Here is a 22186-nt window from a genome sequence, read left to right on the forward strand (position 1 = left end):
TCTCTGAGGCAGCGCTGGATACCCTCCTGTTGCTCCTCCGCCCACTGCCTCCACGCTGCCTGGTCTCCGCCCGCCGCCATTTTGTCCTTCTTCCCTCCCTTCTTCCGGTCCACCACCACCTTTTTTGTCACCCCACTCCTAGTTAAAGCCACATACTGACGGGGAGCTATTATTAACTCCTTCCCACACCGGTAAACGTCGAAAAATTCCCCTTGGGGGTCCTGAAAAGAGCCCAAAAGTCCGTTTTTGCGGAAGCCGCCGAATGTGCGACTTAGCTCCGCATAGCCGCAACCAGAAGTCTCGAGAGGGAATCCTTTTGGCAGTGTTCGCTTTGTTGATTCCCAAATTTCTTTATCCGTCAGTCTGGCCTCAATAAAAGTCGAGATGGATTTGCAAGTATAACAAAAGTTATTTTATTCAGCTTGCAAGCTACCTAGTCCACAGTGATACAGATAACATGTTGCTTTCTGCAGCCCCGGGAACTAAGTGAATGTCCCAGACAAAGAGATCAGTACTGATACATTCAAATGGCATCAAGTTTCACATACTCGACACCCATAGGTCATCCTATGTCCCTCCTGACTTGTTTGATCTATTCTGATTGGCTCACTTCCAATCCCTTTCTCCGGCCCCTATCAATTCAGCATCACTCTCATAGACACACCTCTTCCTGCTTTTTCCCATGCGGTCTAAAATCCTTTGTCTCTACTTGCCAGAATCAAAGTGGCTTATTTCTACATTACATTAACTAATATCTCTAAAGTAACTATTTTATATCATATTCGTCATTCCCTCCTTTTATCATTCCATGATAACCGAACTATCCAATCCATAGCTACGGTTCCTCATCTAAAAAGATCCGTCGCTGCATTTCCAATTCCTGTCTTAGCCCCCCTTCATCTGCCTCACCCTCATGGATTTTAACAGTTAAATTTTTTGGGGGGTTAAATTTACCCATCACACATTTAAGGATGGCCAGGCCCACAAAGATGCAGCCGATAGCTACTACTAGATACATGGCCATATTTATCAACCAGTCCTTCCAACCTCCAAATCCCCAGTTACCCCAAGAGCCAGGATCCTGCATTCTGTCCAGGTGATCCCGTATGTGATCCATAAATTTAGTGATGTTATCCTGAACTCCCATGATACACTTGCCCTGCACTTTGGCGCATACCCCACCCTCACGGGCCAGAAGATAGTCAAGAGCATACCGATTTTGCATTGCAAACAACCGTAGCTGAGACAATTCCTTGGTTATTGCCCCGAGGGCTCCCAAGGTTTACTACCCGGGTTTTCCTCAGTTTGGCCTTTAACTAACTTAAGTGTATCTCCCGGTAACCTACGTTCTAGCTGTACTTCCCTTCTCATATGCCCCATCCTGGGCAGCACGGTAGCATAGTGGTTAGCATAATTGCTTCACAGCTCCAGGGTCACAGGTTCGATCCCCGGCTGGGTCACTGTCTGTGTGGAGTCTGCACGTTCTCCCCGTGTGTGCGTGGGTTTCCTCCGGGTTCCTCCCACAGTCCAAAGATGTGCAGGTTAGATGGATTGGCCATGCTAAATTGCCCTTAGTGTCCAAAATTGCCCTTAGTGTTGGGTGGGGTTACTGGGTTATGGGGATAGGGTGGGAGTGTGGGCTTGGGTAGGGGTGCTCTTTCGAAGAGCCGGTGCAGACTCGATGGGCCGAATGGCCTCCTTCTGCACTGTAAATTCTATGATTCTATGATTCTATGATCCTCTCTCTAGTCCCTTTCACTTCCTCATAGCCTTTTCCTACACTCTTTTGACAGCCTGATATTACCTTTATTGCACCACTCTTAACACATCCAAAATCGAATTTACATGTATTCCAAAAACAAGGCAATGTCCATATAATGTTCCCTTCCCATCGCCGGGACCGGTGCAACTGCTTCATGACTCCTGCATTCTCCTTAACTTTGATGACCTTCCATGAGTCGATACCATGTCCTCGTATATGGGGGCAGCGAAGAACATCACCTTTGCAGAGGTGATGTAACCTTGTAGATTGGTTGGGGCTACACAGATACATAATATTCCCCTTTTCCATGTCCATCGCCAATAACACGCCAAGCGAAGTGAGGCCAAATATCATACAGACGATGCGTAGCCACTCCATCATGCTCCACACCTGTAAAATAGCACTGGAGAAGGGAGGCAGGTTAGTATCCGACCTTTTACAGTAGTGGAGTTGGACTCAATTTACAGTGATGTAGGTGGACCCAAGCACTTCGCCCCTCCACTTTAACTGCTGTGGGGGTGGTAAGGAGAACTTGGAAGAGCCCGTCCCATTGCGGCTCCGACCCCTTCCTAGTCCAAGTTTTGACCATGACATAACTACCGGGCTGGACTGAAAGTGAGCTAGGTACTGGGGGCGATGGCTGGTGAGCCGCGCGGACCTGGCCATGGAGTTCCTTGAGCACTTGCGTGAGGGCTAGAACATAGGTGGTCATCTCTTCAGTCATCTGATGAAACTGAACCAGTCTGGGAACCTGCAGGCTCCAGGGAGTTCTAAGAGGCCTGCCATAAAGAATCACGGCGGGAGAGAGCCGGGCCGGTCCCGCAGGTGTAACCCGCAGCTGGAAGAGGGCAACGGGGAGCAACTTAAGCCATGTCAGTCCCGTGTCTGCTCTTAATTTAGCCAATTTAGTTTTGAGGGTCTGATTGTGTCTCTCAACCAACCCGGCCGCCTGCGGTCTATAAGCACAGTGTAACTGCTGGCGGATGCCCAACTGGGAGCAAAACTCCTTGTTAATTTGTCCAATAAAATGAGGCCCATTATCAGAACTTAACTGAGCTGGTATACCGTACCGGGGAATGATTTCCCTCATCAAGACTTTAACCACAGTAGCAGCTTTATTATCGATAGTCGGATACGCCTCAACCCATCTGCTGAACACATCCACAATGACCAAAACATATTTATAACATTGACACCTTTCCAACTCAATGTAATCCATTTGGAGCGTCTCAAAGGGACCACTGGGCAACGGGGTTTGCCCCATCCCACAAGGGATACCTTTTCCGGTGTTGTATTGCTGACAAATCAAACACCGATTACTGATACTTTGGGCCAACCCCTGCATTTTAGGGTGCCACCAAGTGTCCAGCAACAAATCACTAGTCCCTCGAGCCCCACAATGAGTTGCAAAGTGTACACATTCAATGACCCATAAAGCCAGCACATCAGAATACAAGTCTGATGTGCAGGCGTGGTCCATAAAGAGGAAACAGAATCATATGTACAACCCAACCGTTTCCACATTTGTTTATCACTCTCAGGAGCGTCCTCCTGTAACCTTATGACATCTTGGATGGTTGGCATTGACTTGTCAGAAGCAGACATATTTATAGTAGATCGTTTAGTCTGACTTAACATCTTAGGCACCATCACTTGCTGAATTTGCGCGGCTGTTCGCGCTGCACAATCTGCTCGTTCATTACCAACGTCAACTGGGGTTGTACCATTCGTGTGGGCAGCGCATTTAATAACGGAAATCTGCGCGGGCATAAGGAGGGCCTGCCGTAGGTCATTAACTAAACCCCGGTGGGATATTTGACCACACATAATCATGTCAGGTTGTTCTGACGAAATGTCACTCAAATCGCCCCTTATTGTGGTAGTTTCCTGAATCAAGGCTAAACAGTCGTGGCCAGGTGCGTCTTCATGGACAGGGGGACCACTAAGAAAACAGGCTGGATTGATAGTGGTACAGTATTTAAATGTCAGACGTGGATTGTTCAAAAGGTATATCTCATACCTATTCTGACGAGCTGCGGTATGATGCTGAGTCTGCAGTTGCCTCAGTAGTGCGATGACCGAGTGGGAGCTATACACCGTAATATCCTGTTGGAGGGTGAGAGCATGTAACGGCTATGCGATGGCATTGATTGAATGTAAATCCTGTACTAATCGGTACTGGTCTGGTTTGGCTGGTTTAGGCACAGCAAGTATGGGGGTGTTACATTCTGATTGGCAAGGGACCAAAATACCCTGTTTCAACAGCTCTTGAATTAATTTATCTATTGATGGAGCAGCTTGAGATTTCAGGGGGTATTGTCGAATGGAAGGTAGCTTTACATGATCCTTAATCATCACCTTGATAGGTGTAACATTTGTCTTTCCCACTTGTGATGGGTATTCCGCCCAGACCTGTGGATTGACATATTCCAACACATCATGTCCCCTGTGATGCTGCAGTCGAGTGTTAATCGTTTCCGGGACCTCAAAATATTTTATGGTAGTGCCGTCCGGCATGACTTGAAGTGCGTAGTCTGTTGGATCCGAATGATCCACTGCCCTCCTGACCATTCGCCCCATATCCCTGGCATGGTACTGGTCATGGACCTGACGTGTAATATGAGGGCTTACCGAAGCTGACTGTGGCCATAAATGTGGTGATATTGTAACAAAATCGGCTGTACCTTCTTTTCCCGTGACTGTGGCTGTAACCTTGACTGGCCATTCGGTCTCAAGTAATGGCCGGTATTTGTCCTCCAACTCCCTGTTTCGTCCAGTTCTGTCATAGGCCAGGGTAACGTGATGCAGTGACTGTTCAACGTCTAACGTCCACCACTGGGGGGTGATAGAAATATAGCACTGTTGTCTCATCCTCCATGATGTAACCGTTACCCCCTCATCTCCGCATTCTAGCTGTAGCTGGAAGATACACAGTAAATCTCGGGCCAACAAGTTACAGTCCAATCCAGTAGTCACTACAACCTGATGCTCTGCAGACTTATTCTCGTAAGTGACTGTCACAGGTTCAGAAATAGGATACTCACACACCTGTCCTTGGAACCCTGACAATTGCTGCGTGTGGTCGGATAATGGTAATTTAAGTGCTGATTGCACAGAAGACATGGCTGCCCCGGTGTTGATTACAAATGAGTGATGTTGATCTCCTATCTGCAGAGAGATAATAGGTTCCCTGTCCGATTGGAGAGTCCTTATGGCTAAATTAGCTAGTCAATCCTGTGTTGGGAAAGGGTTTTCCTGGGAGAAGTCAGTGTATCTCGTCTGTCCTCCCCTTGGTGGGTACCCTCTCCTGTGGGTCGGATAATCTCCTTCTACTGCCTGTCTTTTAAAGGGGCATTCCTGTTGCCAGTGATCTACACGGCCGCAATTAAAACATGCATTGCTCCCTCTATTTCTGCCCCGTCCTCTTCTTCCAGTAGACCAATGGCCCCTCAGAGGGGGCTGCGGTTGTAGAGCTATTGATTCGTTCGGTGAGCCATAAAAAGGGGGTGAGGGTCCCTGTGGGTGGGTTTGGTATCCTCCTCTTCGCTGATCCACCCACCCAAAGTCACTATATTGGGGCTCCTGCTGGTAAACTACCATTTCTGCCGCTTGTTGGGGTCGCAGATCATCCTTTTTCATTACATACTCAGTCTTAACCTTTGTAACTGAGCCTCCTTCTTGGCCTACACCCTCCTTCCAATAAAATCTGACTGCCCTTGCCATCTGGGAAGGTCGTTCTCTGTCCAATTCATGTTATTACATTTCACAGCAGTAACCACAGAAGGTGGTAGGCAATGCATTAACATAGCACAATATTGAGGGGAATTCTGACCATTTTGATACAGCAAATCGCCTGACTGCCCCCGGTAGATTTCATTAAAACGCTCCAGAAATTCCTCTGGCTCTTCAGTCTTCTTAGGTTTTAGGTCTAAGATAACAGAAAGATTTATGGGCCTTTGAAATGTGCTATTCAACGCATTCAAGATCTGTGTCCTTCTATCGTCGCCTAATGCATAGGCCTGCTGAAGTGCGGCATGACTAGCATAATTCAGGTGGTTAAGATAATTGCGGTACTCTGCTGGGGTTAAAATCTGCTGGACTAGGGCCCAGAGGTCCCTTAAATCAGCTTGATAAATTGAGATGGTAGTTCTCAAGGAATCCATGAAGGCAGCAGGAGATTTTTTCTATCTGGGATTGTAGACATAATAGCCATCATCTCACTGGGTGTCCATGGGAAGTAAACGTCTATCGTGGGGTTCGCTCCCACAGTCACTGCGTCGGGGTTTCGCATCTTCCTAATCAGTAACTGTCTCCGAATGTCACCAGGGGGCACTCTAGCTATTTCCCCTGGTTGTTCCAGGACTTCAACATCTCTCCCTGTCACTAGGGGGAGTTCTTTCTCTTCAAAAGAATCTGTTTCAGCTTCCTTTGTTCCCGAACCTTGTGGTTTCTGCTTAGTTTGGAGAGACTTAGGTGATATGCTTACTTTTCCAAATTATTGAATTTTTCTTTTTCTGTCAATTCAAGGCCAGCCATTGAACTACGTAGCTCATCTCTTGTTTGACCCGCGTCTTTCCTCTACTTGCGCTTTTTTAAAAAACTTAAAAATGTTTGAAAATTCAAATTGAATTACTGCAACTTGCAAGCTTAGCTCTGATCTCAACTCAGAACTAAATTTACAATTTGCTTAACACAAACTTGTATAACATTTACAACTTAATTATTTCTTTATCTTAACAATTTTTCTTTTAACAAGTTTTTTTTTTCTTTTACATACACATAAGTATTAGCAAAATCAACTATCATCTCCAGATTTACACTTTTTAAAATGGTGTCCATGATCTTCTTTAAGTTTCTATTAATCTCCAGATAAAATGAGATAAACCTTATTTCAAGTAAGTAAAACTTAAGATTCTGGCAATTTCAATCAATTGCTTTCGAAAATAATAACTTTTATCAAAGAGGTGGAGAAACCCACTGGTTTCCTTTAATTAATTCAAAACGTAACTTTGCTGGTGTTCACTGGCTCAAAGGAAAGGTATCCGATTACACTACAGACTGGTGCTGTTATCCCAAGGCCTGAGTGAGAAGCACTGTCTGTCTTTAACTTTGCCTGCTGCTGTTAACCCTTTGAGAGACTTCTGCTTCAACCAATATGCAGCATTCCCCACAATCTCAACTAGTCCTCGGAACTGCGTTTTTCGCCAATACAGTCCAAGGAGACAATTTTAGCTTAATCAACTATATATTTAAAACACTCACACATAGAGTTGAACCATCTTCAGATTTAAAAACAGTTATACTGGACTGAACCTTCAGTACTGAAGTCCCATCAGCCCCTGAACCCATATAATAGACTGAACCTTCATTACTGAAGTCCCATCAGCCTCTGAACCCTTTTACTTGGAATTGAATCATCATTTGAGATGTCACATCAACCCAAAACCCTAACCCAAGCCGAAACAACAATATGAAATCCCATCAATTAAATTGCTAATCCCCAGACTGACCTGTGATTTCGTCGAGGCGGTCTTTCTGTGCCAACCGCGAGTGACCAGACTAATCAGACGATAAGAAGAGGGGAACAATCAATGCGCGGTCATTTTCCAGTTCTACATTGAGGGCCCTCGTTCCCCATCCTCCTGTTCATAATCAGTCTAATTCTGATTTCGCAGTTGGACCAGGATCGCCCTGAGAAATCCCGGTTTTCGGCACCAAATGTTGATTCCCAAATTTCTTTATCCGTCAGTCTGGCCTCAATAAAAGTCGAGATGGATTTGCAAGTATAACAAAAGTTATTTTATTCAGCTTGCAAGCTACCTAGTCCACAGTGATACAGATAACATGTTGCTTTCTGCAGCCCCGGGAACTAAGTGAATGTCCCAGACAAAGAGATCAGTACTGATACATTCAAATGGCATCAAGTTTCACATACTCGACATCCATAGGTCATCCTATGTCCCTCCTGACTTGTTTGATCTATTCTGATTGGCTCACTTCCAATCCCTTTCTCCGGCCCCTATCAATTCAGCATCACTCTCATAGACACACCTCTTCCTGCTTTTTCCCATGCGGTCTAAAATCCTTTGTCTCTACTTGCCAGAATCAAAGTGGCTTATTTCTACATTACATTAACTAATATCTCTAAAGTAACTATTTTATATCACATTCGTCAGCTTCACCAATCTGCCCCAAAAAGTCTGTGGAAACTCCTGAAAAAGGTCTGAGAGTTTGTTCCAGATGGGAGCTGCCGAATGCGCGACCTACTCCTCCATGGCCGCCACCGGAAGCCTCGTCCCCGCTTCTTCAGTGGCCTTGGTAGATCTTTTCACAGTTGTTCCCTCTGCTGCTAGAATTCACCTTTAATAAAGGCCCTCAAGTCAGCTTACAGCTTTAAGCTTGCCCTTCCCCCGCCTGCATGCTGGAAGAGGCTCTGTTTATCCTGCAGTTACAGCCAAATCTTTTACTGTTTCTGCCGGGTCTGGTAACCAAGAGACATACCATTCCTGGGGGACACTGTCGGGGGAATGTTGCAGTCTTCTTCCCACACTGGGAAATGTCAAACAAATGCCGTGGGGGCCCTGTAAAGAGCCCAAAAGTCCATTCCAAGCGGGAGCTACCGAACATGCGACCTAGCTCTGAATAGCCGCACCCAGAAGTCCTCTCTATCTCTCTCAAACACACACTCACTCACAGCTTTCTCGCATTCACCCACTCACACTCTCACACCCACTCACAGCTCTCTCTCACTCATACTCACAGCTCTCTCTCATACACACTCACAGCTCTCTTTCTCTCATAATCACAGCTTTCTCTCACTTTCACTCACAGCTCCCTCGCACACACCCACTCACAGCTCTCTCACATTCACAGCTCTCTCTCTCACTCATACTCACAGCTCTCTCCCTCACACACCCACTCCCAGCTCTCTCATACACAGCACTCTCAGCTCTCTCTCACACACACATACAGTCACAGCTCTCTCTCACACACACACATATACTCACTGCTCTCTCGCTGATACTCACAGCTCTCTCTCTCAGACACGCCTACTCTTAGCACTGTCTCTCTCTCTCGCACACACTCTTAGCTCTCTCTCAGACACGCCCACTCATAGCACTCTCTCACACACACACGTACAGTAACAGCTCTCTCTCACACACACACTCACTGCTCTCTCTCAGACACGCCTACTCTTAGCACTGTCTCTCTCTCTCACACACACACTTAGCTCTCTCTCAGACACGCCCACTCATAGCACTCTCTTTCACACACACACTCACAGTTCTCTATCTCACTCTCTCACACACATCTATCTCGCACACATTCCATTCTCTCACACTCACAACTGTCTCTCATAAACGCACAGTATTCTCACACACTCAGCTCTCTCTCTGAACACAGCTCTCTTTCTGAACACTCACAGCTCTCTCTTGCACACAGAATTGCAGCTCTCACTCTGACATTTATCTGCCTCTATATCACTCACTCTGTTCTGTCACTCAGAGCTCTCTCTCCCAGTCACTCACATCTCTCCATCACTCACACCTCTCTCTGTCACTAACAGCTCGCTCTTTCTCACTCATTCTCTCACTCTCTCACTCACTTTCTTTCTCCCCACTCGCTCGTTCTCTCACTCTCTACCTCTCTCTCTCTATTGCTCACACATTCTTTCACTCAATAATTCTCTCACTCCCTGTACCACTCATTCCCTCTATCGTTCACACATTCTTGCATTGCATATCACTCTCACTCCCTCTATGGTTCACACATTCTCTCACTCCCTATCACTCTCTCACCCCCATCACTCACACATTCTCTCACTCCCAATCTCTTTCTCACTTCCAATCTCTCTCTCACTTCTCTATTCCTTACATTTTCTCCAACTCCCTCTATAGCTCACACATTCCCTCACGCCATATCTCTCTCTCTCATTCTTTGTCTCTCTCACTCCCTATCTCTTTTTCACTCAGTCACACAGATACTCTCATTCTCGCACTCGCTCTCACATTCTCTCGCACTCTCACTCGCTCTCAGATTCTTTTCTCTCTTACTCACTGTCTTTCTCTCTTTCACTCACTTTTTTTCTCTTGCTCACTCTTTTCGCTCTCACATACATTCTCTCTTTCTCTCACTCATTTGCATTCTCTTTCAGTCTTATTTTCTGTCTCTCGCTCATCTCTTTCTCTCACTCTCTTGCTCAGTCACATTCTCACTCTCACAATCTCTCATTCACTCACTCACTTATTATGGGGAGAAAGTGTAAACTTCACACAGTTACCCGAGGCAGGTATTGAACCAGGGTCCCTGGAGCTATGAGGCAGCAGTGCTAACCACTGCGCCACCCTCATTCATTCTCACTCACATTCTCTCTCTCTCACTCACATTCTCTCTCACTTACTCTCACATTCTCTTTCTCTCATATTCCTTCTCACTCTCACATCTGCTCGCTCGCTCTCTCACATTCTCTCTTACTTACTCTCACATTTTCTTTCTCTAATATTCTCTCTCACTCTCACATCTGCTCTTTCACTCACTCACATTCTCTCTCTCTTCTCACTCACATTCTCTTACTCTCACATTCCCTCACTCACTCTCACACTCTCTTACTCTCACATGCCCTCACTCACTCTCACATTCTCTTACTCTCACATTCCCTCACTCACTCTCACACTCTCTTACTCTCACATTCCCTTACTCACTCTCACACTCTCTTACTCTCACATTCCCTCACTCATTCGCACACTCTCTTACTCTCACATTCCCTCACTTACTCTCACATTCCCTCACTCACTCTCACATTCCCTCACTCACTCTCACACTCTCTTACTCTCACATTCCCTCACTCCCTTCCACTCACTGACTCATTCATTCACAAACTCCAGCTGTGGGCGTGGCCGCCACGCGACGTCATGACGCAGCACGTGTTGGCTGACGCACGGGCCCGCCCCGTCCGCCCCGTGTCAGGAGAAGGAAGCGGCGGAAAAGCAGCAACAGCGGGAACCGGACCGGGGGGGGTGGGGGGGACGGTGAGGGAAGCACCGCGCCACCGAGCAGGCCGCACCCGTGAGAGGGGAAACCCAAAGAGCGGAGCCAGAAAGCGTGAGTCACCGGCTGTGAGCGGCGCTGCAGACCGGGAGGAGCCCGAATCCGCACTCACTGGGGCCCCCCAGGCTTAGCTCTGCGGCCTAGTCACCGGCCGCTGAGGGAGAGGTGTGTGTGTGTGAGGGGGACCCCTCTCTCTCTCTCTTTCCCCCCCCCCCCCCCCCCCCCACTGGCGGGGCTAAAGCCGCCGCGCCGTTGGCTTCATTGTTGATGTGCTGCTCGCTCCGGGCTGGAGGGCGGGGATGGGGGTGTCTGACTCGGGCTGGGCCCGGCCGGGCTGGGAGTGGGGCTGTGCTGCTCTCTGGCTGACTTTGCACCTGTCTCATTTGGGCTGCTTCATTGTCGCGCAAACTGCAGCACAATCTGGCATTCCTACACCAACAGTGGGGATGGGCCTTTACAACACAACCAAATAATAAACAGGCAGCAGGAGAGGCTAATGGAAGATTTAATGTCCTCTCAAAATAAATAACAAGAAGATATTCCTCTCCCTTTCAAACAATTCGTTTAAGGTCAGATCGCCTGCACTGTGCAGGTGACTTCCAGGGCAGTCGATGCACTCTTTAGTGTTCAGACAGACTGCAGTACCTCTTCCTCCCCTCGGGTTACCAGTGATGATCTCAAGAGTTGCTCAGTTTATGCTGTTTCGTTTGCAGATGGAAAATTTAATGGTGTCAAATTCAGAAGAGCCTGTTCAAAAAGTTGCAAAGTTTTGGCTAACAGGGACCTAAAATTTGATACTCAAGATTTTCGTGGTTGTCAGTTTTGATTACACTCCAGATGTTTATTTTTGTTGTGCTGTGGTTCATGAGATAATAGATTAACTCTAAAGAATATTTGCAAGCACCCCATGTTTATAATCATCAGAATTATTTTGCTCTTGTACTCTTGCTGCATTTTGCATTCCAAGCCCCTACATCGAATAACTTAATTTTTCATTTCCATGTTTTGCTGTAAATACAGGGTGGATTGATTTTTTTAAATTTAAAATAATTAGTGAAGAAATGGCTTGTAACTGCAAATTACTATTTGCAGAACTAGGATGCATTCCTTCTGATCCTGCTAAATTTATGAGGGTTAATATGCATGTCAGTGTTTTGTAGCTGCAAGTCATCTTTGTAAATTTGATTAAGTAAAAAGGATTCATTCAGAATTTTTCTGAGAAATGTATCCTGTTACTGCACTCTGACTTGCATTTTTTTTGAGTATACAGGTGATTGAGTACTGGCAGAGATTAGAGATTTCCACAATCTGCAAGAAGGTTTTAAAGTTTAGTTTGAGCTTTTAGAACATTGTATTTCCAGCCATTTAAGTATTGTGTCTACTGACTTGGAGATTGTGTAGTTTGAATTGCACAAAGTTTTACTAATCTGCTAATATGTGTCAGTTGATACTGTTTTGCATGTAGTGTGTGGGGGTAAATAGTGTTTTAAATTGTAATGTGTGTATTGTAGATTTGCAAGAAATGTTTGATTAGTGCTATACCCTTGAATTTTAGTGTTGACAAGTGAGTATCACAGTCAAACAATGCTATTGTTTAGTTTTGTAACTCTACTGCATGTGTGCACGTGCAGGCTTTTATTACCCTGTGAATTGTTGCAGGATATGAGGGCTGCTGTTTCCAGCTACTTGTTATCTTCCTCCCCATTCCAGTGGTATGTAACAGGGTGTACACAAAACCTGTTTAAGCCTTGTTCACTTTTGTGATTTGAGAATATTGCATCTCAGTCCTCCATTTTTGGGAAATTTCCAAATGCCATCTAATGGCCCAACCGAGGGAAAATTCTGGTATAGTATGAAAATGTTGTGTAGCTTATCAATGGGCATACACACCTGCTTGATTAGCTTTGGTTAAAGCTATTTGACTTCAGCTTCATTGTAGCAGTAAGAAATGTTGATGGAATTGCTGACAGAATTTAACTCCAAGTACAACCTGAGTGTCAGGGTCGAGATCTATTAATCTGAACTGTTATAGATTGCAAAAGAAGCTTCTGGGACCACTGATGGGTAAATGCTTCTGCTGTTGGGACTGTGAGTACAAAAATGTGCTAGCTTTGATTTCTGATCCCTGCTTGCTGATTCAGGACCATTTTTCTTATCTGTGTTTCTGGAATGTTTAGACATCCGTCTTTGCTTCTTTCCCTGACTCCTGTAAATTCCAAATGAAAATCATAAGAGAGGCAGTGGTGCCCTATGTAGTTGGGTAGTCTGTCGAGTCACTGCAAACACCCCATACACCACCTACAGCCCCAACCTCGCACACAAAATTCAGACATTTGCCCTCTGGAGCACCTCACACCACAACCCCTCCTCCATACACTCTCCCAACTCTTCCTCCCACTTTGCCTTAATCCCCTCCAGCTATGCCTTCTCTTCTCCCAGAATCTCTTCCCTCCCCCTCCCCCCCCCCCACCCAGAATCTCTTTCCCCCCCCAGAATCTCTTTCCCCCCCCAGAATCTCTTTCCCCCCCCAGAATCTCTTTCCCCCCCAGAATCTCTTTCCCCCCCAGAATCTCTTTCCCCCCCCAGAATCTCTTTCCCCCCCAGAATCTCTTTCCCCCCCAGAATCTCTTTCCCCCCCAGAATCTCTTTCCCCCCCCAGAATCTCTTTCCCCCCCCAGAATCTCTTTCCCCCCCCAGAATCTCTTTCCCCCCCCAGAATCTCTTTCCCCCCCCAGAATCTCTTTCCCCCCCCAGAATCTCTTTCCCCCCCCAGAATCTCTTTCCCCCCCCAGAATCTCTTTCCCCCCCCAGAATCTCTTTCCCCCCCCAGAATCTCTTTCCCCCCCCAGAATCTCTTTCCCCCCCCAGAATCTCTTTCCCCCCCCAGAATCTCTTTCCCCCCCCAGAATCTCTTTCCCCCCCCAGAATCTCTTTCCCCCCCCAGAATCTCTTTCCCCCCCCAGAATCTCTTTCCCCCCCCAGAATCTCTTTCCCCCCCCAGAATCTCTTTCCCCCCCCAGAATCTCTTTCCCCCCCCAGAATCTCTTTCCCCCCCCAGAATCTCTTTCCCCCCCCAGAATCTCTTTCCCCCCCCAGAATCTCTTTCCCCCCCCAGAATCTCTTTCCCCCCCCCAGAATCTCTTTCCCCCCCCCAGAATCTCTTTCCCCCCCCCAGAATCTCTTTCCCCCCCCCAGAATCTCTTTCCCCCCCCAGAATCTCTTTCCCCCCCCCAGAATCTCTTTCCCCCCCCCAGAATCTCTTTCCCCCCCCCAGAATCTCTTTCCCCCCCCCAGAATCTCTTTCCCCCCCCCAGAATCTCTTTCCCCCCCCAGAATCTCTTTCCCCCCCCAGAATCTCTTTCCCCCCCCAGAATCTCTTTCCCCCCCCAGAATCTCTTTCCCCCCCCAGAATCTCTTTCCCCCCCCCAGAATCTCTTTCCCCCCCCCAGAATCTCTTTCCCCCCCCAGAATCTCTTTCCCCCCCCAGAATCTCTTTCCCCCCCCAGAATCTCTTTCCCCCCCCCAGAATCTCTTTCCCCCCCCCAGAATCTCTTTCCCCCCCCCAGAATCTCTTTCCCCCCCCCCAGAATCTCTTTCCCCCCCCCAGAATCTCTTTCCCCCCCCCAGAATCTCTTTCCCCCCCCAGAATCTCTTTCCCCCCCCAGAATCTCTTTCCCCCCCCAGAATCTCTTTTCCCCCCCCAGAATCTCTCACTCTTTCCCCCCCCCCACCGGGTCGGAGAATGGCCGTTGGCCGCTGTGACTCCCGCCCCCGCCGAAGTCTCCGGTACCGGAGATTGGTCGGGGTCGGGAATCGGGCCTCGACGGTTGGCGGGACCCCCCGTTCAATTCTCCGGCCCGATGGGCCGAAGTCCCGCCCAGAAATTGCCTGTCCCGCCGGCGTAAATCAAAACTGGTATTTACCGGCGGGACCAGGCGGCGTGGGCGGGTTCCGGGGTCCTGGGGGGGGCGGGGCGACCTGACCCGGGGGGTGCCCCCACGGTGGCCTGGCCCACGATCGGGGCCCACCGATCCGTGGGCGGGCCTGTGCCGTGGGGGCACTCTTTCCCTTCCGCCTCCGCTACGGCCTCCACCATGGCGGAGGCGGAAGAGACTCTCCCCACTGCGCATGCGCGGGAAACTTTCAGCGGCCGCTGACGCTCCCGCGCATGCGCCGCATTTCCGCGCCTGCTGGCGGAGCAACAAACGCCATTTCCGCCAGCTGGCGGGGCGGAAATCCCTCCGGTGTCGGCCTAGCCCCTCAATGTTGGGGCTAGGCCGCCAAAGATGCGGAGCATTCCGCACCTTTGGGCCGGCGCGATGCCCGTCTGATTGGCGCCGTCTTTGGCGCCAGTTGGCGGACATCGCGCCGTTGGGGGAGAATTTCGCCCCTCTTCTTTCTCTCGCCCCCCCCCCCCCCAGGATCTCCGACACCACTCCCTTCTCCAATCCCCCTGTCGTCAGAACCTCCTCCAACAGTGTGGTGGCCGGCGCCACCAAAAAGCTCGGTATCTCCTTCTCAGTGTAATCTCGGACCTGCACATACCTAAGCATTTCCCCCTGCTCCAACCCATATTTCGCCTCAAGCTCCTTCAGTCCTGAAAACTGGCCCCCCATAAATAAATCTTCTAGTGCCCTGACTCCCTTCTCCTTATGGGCAGTACGGTAGCACAAGTGGCTAGCACTGTGGCTTCACAGCACTGTGTCCCAGGTTCGATTCCCCATTGGGTCACTGTCTGCGCAGAGTCTGCACGTTTGCCCCGTGTCTGCGTGGGTTTCTTCCGGGTGCTCCGGTTTCCTCCCACAGTCCAAAGACGTGCAGGTTAGGTGATTTGGCCATGATACATTGCCCTTAGTGACAAAAAGGGTGAGGAGGGGTTATTGGGTTACGGGGATAGGGTGGAAGTGAGGGCTTAAGTGGGTTGATGCAGACTCGATGGGCCAAATGGCCTCCTTCTGCATTGTATGTTCTATGTTTTGCCCATTTCCGAAAACTCCCATCCCACGTCCCTGGCTCAAATCTGTGATTTCCCCCGAATCGGCAATTCCCTAGACCCCGCCCCCAGCCTAAAGTGCTGGCGCAACTGCCTCCAGATTTTCAATGTCGCTACTACTACCGGACCCCCTGAGTATTTCCCTGAGGCCATCGGGAGTGGCGCTGTTGCCAACACCCTCAACCCCCGACCCCTTACACAACTCTCCTCCATTCTAACCCACTGGGAGTCCCCCCCCCTCTAACCCAGCTCCTCCCCTTCTCCACATTCGCCACCCAGTAATAATATAATAAATTCGGAAGACCCAACCTCCCTAATTAGGCAGAGACAAAGTTAAGATTTTTGTACTCATGTTTACGTTTTATTAATATCCAGTATGATACTGGAAGGGATTCTGACCTTTTGCCACCTTGCCAGGAAAAGAGCGTATTGTACTAGCAAAATACGAGTAAATTTGCCCCAACTTTAAAAATTGTTGTCCTTGTGCACTTTTTAAATAAGTTGATGGAAAAGCAAAGCACAGAATTGGCAATGGCTCTAGGCTTAACCATGCAGAATATAGGCACCTTAACAAACTGCTGCATTATTTGGAACCTGGGTTTTCTTTTTGAGCTCATTATCTCATTACTCTGTATTCTTGAGTAGTGATTATTCATTAATTTTTATGCTGCAGAAGCTAAATCATAAATGCAAATCAAAGCTTGGCGATGGAGAGAGATAATTAGTGTTAGTGATAATTTGCAAACTGGCTTGTTCATTTTTCAGTCCATGAAAGCAGTTAAGTAACTCGTGGTCGAGTGGAATTTTCCAACTGTTGATGGTAGGGGAGAAGAACTGCATTCTTCAGTTTCCAGAAGTTATGCAGCTGATAAATGGGAACAAATATCACGTTAAAAATAGTCAAATATGGAATGCGATTTACTCATCTATAGTTACTTTGTAATTGCAGTTTAAATTTTACAAGTGGGATAAATGAGTTGAAAGTTCTGATTTAATGCTCAGAACCTCAGTCTCTCAATAAATTGCAAGCCAGTAAAGATGACTTAGAAACTGAACTTTCTGGTCCATTTAGCAAAGTTCTCGTGGACATTCCCTTTGGCAACTTATTTCCTTGAATGGAAACATGTACAAAATAGCTGTTGCAAATAAGAATTGGGAAAAGCTTGGGAGTAATTAAGTTGCTAACTCTGTCCGAAGAGTATTTTAGCTTTGCTAAACATTTTACCAGCCAAAATCAGAGGAAGCATTATGTGATCAGAATTGTCAAACTAGTAAATATAGAAGTGTTTTAAAAAAATATATATATATTTTCCCCAGCTATTTTTAGATTCTCTTTTTTTCCCTTCACCCTGAGCCCCAGTAATGTTCACCTCCAGCTAAGATACAATTCCAAACATAGGGGTGACCTTCCAGTTCCATATTCACGTGTATGCAGAACTTACATTAGTTTTCTATGATTACTCGGCTGGAATTCACATTTAGGAGAGAGATGATATTCTTTGAAAACTTGCTCTCTCCTCTCCTCACTGAACATCCACACACCTTCACTTTGCACATAAGTGACAGAAGGTTTAACTTGCTCAATGTCAATTGGGAATCAGACCTGACAACTTCAGAGTACAATTCGGTGGGTTTGTCTGCTGCATCATCACAACAGAACACTGTTTGAATTCTAGTGAAGAGAACAATGAAAAGTTCCTTTTGCTGTCTATTTTGAAGGCCACTGAGCCCTTTATATAGGTTATGTCTATCTAGTTCCTTTCCACGTGTACAGCAGCAAAGTGGTTCGATTACTGGACTAATGATCTGGAGGGCTGGGCTAATATTGGAACATATTCAAATCCACCATGGCAACTATAACATGTAAATTCAATTAATAAAATGAAACTTAGAATAGAAAAAAAGCTAGCGCTGTAACAGTAATGGTGATGATGAAACTACCAGATTGTCATAAAACTCAACTGGTTCACTGTTGTTGTTTACTGATTTGGCCTATAGTTGACTCTGGACCCACAGCTGTGTGGCTGATTCCATAACTGCCACTCTGAAATGGGCAAGCAAGCTACTCAGTTGTATTCAAGAAATTGATGGTCAAAGACAAATTAGGGATGGGCATGGCCTTACTGGCAATGGGCAAATATTGTGAGTGAATTTGAATAAAGGTACTTGAAGTTGCTGCAATATTTTTAGATAGACTGAAAATTAATTGTACAGAAGCAGCTGAAAATGGTTGGTTTCTGGCAGTAATGACATGGAGTTATGATTCTGGGCCTGGGTGAGCACAGTTGTCTTCTTGGGCGTCAGAAATGATTCTAATGTCTGGAGGATTTTCCCAGTTTTCCATAATCTCAGTTTTGTTAAGGCTCCTTAATGTTATTTGGATGTTGAATGCAGTTATTCTCCTTCCCTTGCATTCAGCTTTTGTGTTCATGTCTATATCACGACTTTGATAAGGATTGGAGTTTAGTGGCTGTGAAGAATCTAAACTGAGCAGGTTATTGGTGAATTGGCATTGTTTTGCACAGGTAAGAACTTATTTCATTACTTTGATAGGTGTCTGATAAAGTGGCTTAGCTTGATGGTGTTTTGCTTTATTAAATAGGATATTGGCATTAAACTGACAGTTGAATTGATGTAGATAGAGGAGAGAAGCAGCTAATTCTGGTCTTCAGCCTTACAGCTGACATTCTGTCAGGACATGTAACTGTTGCTGTGTTAACAGTACTTAGCCACATTAATATCATGTGAAGTGAACTGAATTGGCTGAGCATTAATAATGGGGTGTGAGAGGAGGCAGAGCAGAATTGCCCACCCATCACTTTTGGTTGAAAATGTTTGCAGAAGTTTCAGTCTTATATCATGGCCTCTGCTTTTGTTGAAGATTGTGATTCTCAAGGGTCCTTTTTGTTAAATGTTTTCCACTATTTTTGACTGGATGTGTACAGCTGGATGTATACAGCATTAGAGTTTAATGCTGATCTATTGGTTACAGGCCTGCTCCTTTGGTATTGCTGTGATAGGTCGATGTGTCATTGTAAAGCATGTCTGGTGCTGCTGCTAGAATGATGTTTACAATTTCCATTGAATAAGGGTTGCTATCACAACTTGAAAGGGAATGGATATTTCACCCACAGAGTGCAGTGGTATACAGTTCTGTTACTTATGGGTTTTGGCATCTTGTGGATGCCTAGTTTTGGATTTCTTGATCTGTATCAGTTAGTGTGGTGGTTGTACCGTATTGCATGATGGGGGAGACCTTCAATATGAAGAATTTAGTTTCATGTGGAGTTTGTGGTGGTCACTTGTACCACTGCTGATGTGAACACGTCTATGGCAGGTTGTTGAAGACTAGATTAAATGGGTAATAGCTTCCTGTTGGTACATGGCAACCTGGCTTTGACTCTGCTTGGCAGCTATGTATTTTAGGACTCCGCTGGCTTGGCTGGTGGTGGTACCAACCATGCTTGAACTTTGATGTTCCAACCCTGAGTATAATTTGGCTTCTTTCTTCCCTAGGTGCTTAATGCAAATAATTAATATTTGGAGAGAGGTATTCTTTGTTCGATCTGAAATACAGAACTCTGAAGCCTTGAGGACTCTGAGCAATGCCCCTTCACGTGGGCCTGTCAGTGGGAGAGACCATACTTTTGAAATTCAGGGTGTTGATTGATATTTATGCCTCTTGAGTACACTGTGTTAACTTGGGGCAGTAGCCCTAAATGCTGATGAAAGCTGCAAGCCGTTTGGGCTGAGATTACCCGAGTTTGTTCTGACATGGTGCTTGGTTATTTGGCAATAAGCCTGTCCCATATTTCTCATTGTGGTTGTTTTGTAACTAAGTGGTTCCGCTACACACGAAGGGAGGGGTGACTAATTCCCTTTCCTGAAGCAAATTAGTGAAGCACTTTTTTTTTTACAACCATCTGAAAGCTTTTCTGATTGTGTTTCCTGGCCCACCAAGTGTTAGCTTTATTGATTTCATCGCTATTTACAATGACAGTCTTGAAACGCACTGACCAGAAAACAATTGTAATTGCTATTTGTCGGGGTACACAACAACTTTTGCTGAATAATTGGCTTGTAAGCACATAACGCAATCTAACTGGTGGGAAAAATACTTTAAGCTAAATGATATGTCTGGGAAATGTGTGATTTCTCATTCCACAATGTTCGCACACAAAATTGATTTGACATTGCCCCAGCATTTCAGATTTAACTCTTAAATTTCCACTATTTCAAATTTGGTTCTATGCCCCCTTCTTGCTGATCCAAAATTGCATTTTCTAGTACAGTAAATGTGAACAAATGTTATAACTTGTATAATTACATGAAAGTTAGTGTAGCACTTCATTAACAGGTTAGTATTGTAGAAAGTAAGACTCAATTAAAAAATAACCAGAACAGGATTGAATTACTCTTGCCTTGCCTCACATCTGGAATTCAGCATTTTTGTCCACGTTTTGACCAAGGCTGTAATAAGGTAGAGTCAAATGCTCCTGGTAGAACCCAAATTGGGCAAGTAAGTGCTGCTTTATGACACTGTCGACAATATCTACCATCACTTTTCTGATTGATAGTATGCCAATGCATTAGTAATTGACTAGAATAGATTTGTTCTTTTATTTTGTGGACAGGGCATACCTAGGCAACTTTCCATGTTGGGTAGATGCCAGTGTTGTCACTGTACTGGAACAGCTTGGCTAGAGGTGTGGCTATTTCTGGAGTGCAGATCTTTAGCTGGGATGTTGTTGAGACCCACAGTGTTTACTGTATCCAGTGCACTCAGCAGTTTGCTATATTATATCGAGTGAATTGAATTGTGCTGAAGGCTGGCTTCCGTGTTGGGGACACCAGGAGACAGCCAAGATGAATCACCCACGCAGCACTTTTGGATGTAAACTCCATAATGGTTGTCATGTGATCTGTGAAGATCATCTTCCTGAGTGAATATTTTTTTGGTGCTCCTCATTGACTGTTAGCTGCATAATCTGAACATTGTTTTCCCCATCAGTTTCTTGTAACAGGCAGAGTGGTACTGCCATGCCACTCTTGAGGTGTTTCAATACAAAGTTGAAGAAAAGTTGTCACACGTTTAAATCTTGTGTAGGTTTTGCCAGCATTTCTTTCCTGTAGAGACATTTGTCACTCAACAGATGATTTATATTTACACAGAGAAAATAAATTAGGGGAAGGAAGTTTTAAGAGGAAGTATTTGTAACCAGTAGTTCCTTTTCTGCTATGTCCTTCACTACCTTGTACTGAAAATATATTGCTAAAATTCAAGAATAATTTTGTATAGAACCCAGTTAGTCAGTTATGAAGATGGAGTTCTATTATGAGTCCATGGTAACACCAAAGCTCTTTCTTTCTGAATGGGTTGGACAGCTTTCTCTTGCTGTCCGAAATCTGTGATGGGATGACAGTTCTGATCCATCTCTTTGATGCGTTACCTTGGTGCTATTTATTTGTGACCCAAGCAATGAGAGTTAACTGCGTGGGCATAGCACTCGGAGGCCATCTTTTATTCATGCACAATATGTACATGCTCGCTTCTCACTACAACGTTGGCTATTTCTGTCCTTTGGTTCAGACGCAAACCAGATAGTCGGTGCATTCTTCTTTTTGATGAATTGACTTTGAGGATGTTCTGAAGGCCTAGAGTATCTTCTGTTTGTTGGTATCTCAGAAGATTTCATTGTGACAGTGGCGATCTAGGACCAGATAACTTGCTCTCTATTACAGAGAGTAAGCATTGCATGGGTCAGTAATGGGCAGAGGTTGGAACAAAGTACCAAGACACAGTGAATGGCATTTAATTTTAAACTGATTTATGAAGGCTGTTATTGAAGTTGTGGATAACTATGTTACCATCAGAGGGTTCAGTTCCAGGTATTTTAGGAAAAATTGTTAGACTGTTTATTGACTCCAAGCTGGAAAGCAGACTTAGCAACATAACTTCAAGAGATTAACATGATAAACAGGAAACTGAGACAAAATTCGGAATGGTTTGGAATACTTTTCTGCTGCTGTTTTGCCACAGATGTAAATGTTTTTCATAAAATTACAAAGTCTGCATTATTTCTACAAGGGCACAGTTTGTGCCCTAATGCTCTCGGCTGACGTCAGAAGTTTATAGAGTTAGCTGTTTTGTACTAAAACTATTTCAGCAGCACCCATGGGTAATGGAACATTCATATTGGAGCCCAAAGATTGATGTCGGTCTCTGGCAACGTCTATTCCAAGCTTTGAGCCTAAGGATATAGTTGTTGTTAATGAATGTAACCTAAATCTGGACTGAGCAAGTATCCAAACTTCTGGTTCTGTTGTTTTGGTTCCTGTCAAATCAAATTTGCTTTGAAGTGAATATACAGCTCCCTAATTGT

General features: G+C 45.9%; 1 protein-coding gene across 4 annotated transcripts in view; it reads left to right on the top strand.

Annotated features, from left to right (window-relative positions):
- Positions 1-10710: 10710 nt before the first annotated feature.
- Positions 10711-22186, top strand: part of cab39 (calcium binding protein 39) — an 87417-nt gene continuing 75941 nt past the window's right edge. For 2 of the 4 annotated variants that reach the window (XM_072474583.1, XM_072474585.1), the window contains exon 1: positions 10711-10864. The gene's annotated coding sequence lies outside the window, so the exon portion shown is untranslated. Of the gene's footprint in view, positions 10976-22186 lie in introns of all 4 variants that reach the window. The other 2 variants (XM_072474586.1, XM_072474584.1) reach the window with 2 other exon arrangements.

This window comes from Scyliorhinus torazame, chromosome 14 (genome assembly GCF_047496885.1).
Source record: "Scyliorhinus torazame isolate Kashiwa2021f chromosome 14, sScyTor2.1, whole genome shotgun sequence".
In the NCBI taxonomy this organism is placed as follows: Eukaryota; Metazoa; Chordata; class Chondrichthyes; order Carcharhiniformes; family Scyliorhinidae; genus Scyliorhinus; species Scyliorhinus torazame.